The sequence below is a fragment of the Carlito syrichta genome, unplaced genomic scaffold, assembly GCF_000164805.1.
Source record: "Carlito syrichta isolate Samal-C Ts95f unplaced genomic scaffold, Tarsius_syrichta-2.0.1 Scaffold310501, whole genome shotgun sequence".
Taxonomy (NCBI): domain Eukaryota; kingdom Metazoa; phylum Chordata; class Mammalia; order Primates; family Tarsiidae; genus Carlito; species Carlito syrichta.
The window spans coordinates 168,544-173,079 of NW_007254597.1; the positions used below are offsets into that span (position 1 = coordinate 168,544).

At 46.1% G+C, this 4,536-nt stretch overlaps 1 pseudogene across 1 annotated transcript in view; it reads right to left on the reverse strand.

Moving 5' to 3' along the window:
* The window catches only part of LOC103270858, a 28,869-nt pseudogene extending 25,963 nt beyond the window's left edge, over positions 1-2,906 (reverse strand). The window contains exon 1 of the transcript XR_505002.2: positions 1,973-2,906. The product of XR_505002.2 is annotated as a 60S ribosomal protein L5 pseudogene (transcript). The remainder of the gene's footprint in view (positions 1-1,972) is intronic.
* Positions 2,907-4,536: the final 1,630 nt, after the last annotated feature.

Below are 4,536 nucleotides of genomic sequence, written 5' to 3' on the forward strand. Positions count from 1 at the left end.
TGCCCAGGCGGGTCTCAAACCCGCGGGCTCAGGCAATTCACTCACCTCAGCATCCCAAAGCGCTGGGATTACAGGCTGAGCCACTGAGCCCAGCTTCAAAATATTTTAAAGAATTGCATACTGCCGGCACAGTGGCTCACTCCTGTAATCCCAGCACTTTGGGAGGGAGAGGTTAGAGGACTGCCTGAGCCCAGGGGTTCAACACCAACCTGGACATCTTGGTGAGACCTCGTCTCTACAATAAATTTAAAAATCAACCAGGTGTAGTGACGCATGTCTGTAGTCCTAGTTATCTGGAAGACTGAGGCACAAGGATTGCCTGAGTCCAGCAGGTCGAGGCTGCGGTGGCTGTGATCATGCCTCTGCACTCCAACCTGGGTGACAGAGTGAGACTCCAACTCAGAAAAAAAGAATTGCATAACTTGCCTGTTTGGGGACTGCTTAAGGATAGCTTTGTTTAAAAGTAGAGAAACAATAACTGATTACCCCTTAAGAATGCCACCAAACCAGTCATCATGTGACCCTAAAATAGAATGCCATCTTGTCCCTCAGTTTTAGTATTTGCTGTTTTAATCTACCTGCACTTTATTTTAGTTCACTGCTTTCTTAACTGATAGCTCTATGATGTCACATGTCTATTTTACAAAAGATGAGATATTCTGCCAGGCCAATTTTGAGTCAGGTTCTGAAATCTGCTTCTGTCCCTATTTCTGACTCTAAAAAAAGTACCTGATCTTACTTAATTTCACCTTCTTTACCTCTCAGAGATTATAATTGATATTTTTGAAAGATTTTTGTGAAGATAATTGATTCAACAAAAATAGTTTTATTGTTTGTTTATTTACTTAGAGACAGGGTCTTGGTCTGTGGTGCTATTTTTTTTTTGAGTCAGAGTCTTACTCTGTCACCCAGACTGTAGTGCAGTGGCATGCTCCTGGCCACTGTAGCCTCAACCTGCTGGACTCCTGCGATCCTTCCTCCTCAGCCTTCCAAGTAGTTGGAACTACAAGGGTGCACTACTACGCCTGGCTCATTTTTGATATGTTGTAGAGACAAGGTCTTGCCAAGTTGCCCGAGTGGGTCTCAAACCCTCAGGCTCAGGCAATCCACTCGCCTCAGCCTTCTAAAGTGCTAGGATTACAGGCTGAGCCACTGAGCCCGGCCCAGTGGTGCTATTATAGTGTACTGCAACCTTGAACTCCTGGGCTCAAGCACTCCTATTGCCTCGGCCTACCAAAGTGCTGGGGTTATTGGCATGAGGCACCATGCCCAGCCCACAAAAGTAGTTTAAAAAGTTATAAATAAGCCGGGCTCGGTGGCTCAGCCTGTAATCCCGCACCTTGGGAGGCCGAGGTGAGTGAATTGCCTAAACCCACGGGTTCGAGACCTGCCTGGGCAACTTGGTGAGACCTCATTTCTACAACAAATCAAAAAATTAGCCCGGCGTGGTAGCGCGAGCCTATAATTCCGGCTACTTGGAACGTTGAGGCAGAAGGATCGCCAGAGCCCAGTAGGTCGAGGCTGCGGTGGCCAGGAGCGGCCACTGCACTCCAGTCTGGGTGACAGAGTGAGACTCCAACTCAAAAAAAAAAGTTATAAATAAAAAGAACTTAAATATTGCTATACAAGTTTATTTTTATTTTTTATTTTATTTTATTTTTTTAAAGCAGGATTTATTAAGAGGACAGAAAAGCTCCCACCGTGGGAGGGAACCCGAAGGGGCTGCCCTACAAGTTTATTTTTATTTGGTATGTTTTCTCGAAACTTTTTTTTTAAGAGATGGAATCTTTCTGTGTTGCCCAGACTAAAGTGCAGTGGCTGTTCACGGGTGCTATCATCACACAAGGTAGCCTAGAATTCCTGGGCTCAAGTGATCCTCCTGCCTCAGCCTCTGCGTAGCTAGGACTACAGACAGACGCCACTGCACTTAGCTTAAGAATCTTTTTTTTTTTTTTTTTTCTGCTTGGTCAATGTTTATTGTCTTTATCTGAAAAATCCTCATAGAAAACTGGTTCAACTCTCAGCAGCCCGCTCCTGAGCTCTGAGGAAGCTCGCCTTCTTTTGAGCTACCCGATCTTTCTTCTGGGCAAGGGACATTTTGGGACGATTCCACCTCTTTTTCTTCACTTCTTTCTTGGGCTTCTTCTCATACACAGGATTCTCCCGTATAGCTGCGTGAGCTTTCTTGTACATCTCCTCCATGTCTGGAGTCACGCTGTTCTTTATGTACTGAGAGAACTGCTTCTTGTAAGCATCTTCATCTTCTTCCATTAGGTAACGCATATAATCTGCAACGTTCTGGCCCATGATGTGCTTCCGATGTACTTCTGCATTAAACTCCTTGCTTTCAGAATCATAACCAGGGAATCGCTTGGTACTGTGAGGGATAGACAAGCCGCCATCCACAGCTCCCTTCAGGGCTCCAAAAACTTTATTGCCAGTGGTAGTTCTGGCAAGGCCTGCATCCAAATAGCAGGTGAAAGCACCGGCCTTGCCATCAACGCTTTCTACATTGTATTCATCTCCGGTCACCTCCACTTGGCCTTCATAGGTCTTATCCATGCCAAACGAATTGAGGAGCCTGCGGGCCAGCAGCAGGCCAGTACAATATGCTGCAGCATAATTTGTCAGGCCAACTTTTACACCATATTTTGGTAGTTCGTGTGCATAAGCTGCTCAGACTATCACATCCCCTTCTATACGGGCATAAGCAATCTGACAGATGATATCTCTGTTTGTCACACGAACTATCATCCTGTATTTGGGTGTGTTGTATTTATTTTTATCCTGTATCACCAAGCGTTTCCGAGCATAGTAATCAGTTTTACCCTCTCGTCGTCTTCTAAATTTCACTTGGTATCTCTTAAAGTAGGCCTTATTCTTGACAACTTTAACAAACCCCATCCTGCAGACCCGCATGGCTCCACACAGACCTGCAGGCCCAGCAGCATTGCGGGGGCGGGGAGGGGAAGAAAAGTGCTTAAGTATCTTTTACTGCAAGAATTACCTAGCCAGTCCTTTAATTTTGTCAGCTCTGTAAGTTTGCGAACTTTCACTTTTTATGTATTTATAAATACATATTATGTATTTCTAAGTCATCGACCTGGAAGGAACCTGAAAGCTTATCTGGTTCAATTCAAGTAGAGTGAAATGATTTCAACTAAAACCATCCAGGAAGTGGCAGAAATAGGTACAAAACTCAGGTATCTATGTTCCATTCTAATGCTATGTTCACAACTGTGGAATTCATTCATTCATTGACTTACTTACTGAATAAAAAATTTTTTTTGAGTCAGAGTCTCACTCCGTCCCCCAGACTGGAGCGCAGTGGCACACTCAGGGCCACCCCAGTGTCAACCTGCTGGACTCCCGTGATCCTTCAGTCTTACAAGTAGCCAGAACTACAGGCGCACGCTACCACCTGGCTATTTTTTTGATTTATTGTAGAGATGAGGACGCGCCAAGTTACCCAGGCTGTTCTCAAACATGTAGGTTCAGGCAATCCCTGCACCTTGGCATCCCAAAGTGCTGGGATTACAGACCTGAGCCACCACGCCCGGCCGAATACATTTTTGTTTTGTTTTGTTTTGAGTTGGAGTCTCACTCTGTCGCCCAGACTGGAGTGCAGTGGCCGCTCCCGGCCACCGCAGCCTCGCCTGCTGGACTCCGGCGATCCTTCCGCATCAGCCTTCCAAGTAGCCAGAATTACAGGCATGAGCTACCACACCCGGCTGATTTTTTGATTTATTGTAGAGATGAGGTATCACCACCCAGGTGGGTCTCGAACCCGCGGGCTCAGGCAATCCACTCACCTCAGCCTCCCAAAGGCGCAGGATTACAGGCTGAGCCACCGAGCCCAGCTATAAATATTTTTTAAGTGCTATTTTGTGCCAGAATTTGTGCTAGGACCTGGTGATATACCTGTGAATGGGATAATAGTTATTACTGTCCAAGAAGTAACTGTTGAGAGGGGTGGAGAGGCAAGAAGACAAGTAAACAGGTGATTCTTTGATAAATGTGCGCACAGAACACTTGGGAGAATACCTGAAAGGGTTCTATAGTTAGGTACCATGACTGATTCACGTGTGCTCAAGAAAACCCTCCAAGAGGAGGTCGCCTGAATCTTAAAGGACAAGGAGAAATTAGCCAGACTGGAAAACTAATGAGGGTGGGAATGGGCATTCTGGGCAGAGAAATCAGCACTTACAAGTGCACAGAGGCACAAGAGCTCGGCTTATTCTGTGAGACTGCACATGGATCTGTGTGGTTGCAACTTAGAGTACAAGGTAGGGAGTGATTAGAAGTGAAACTGGAGCCGGACATGATGGCTCACACCTGTAATCCCAGCTCTTAGGGAGGTGGAGGTGAGAGGATCGCCTAAGCTCAGGTGTTCGAGACCAGCCTGGGCAACTTGGTGAGACCTCGTCTCTACAATAAATTAAAAAATTAGCTGGGCATGGTGGCACGCACCTGTAGTTTCAGCTACTTGGAAGGCTAAGGCAGAAGGATCACCTGAGCCCAGAAGGTCAAGGCTGT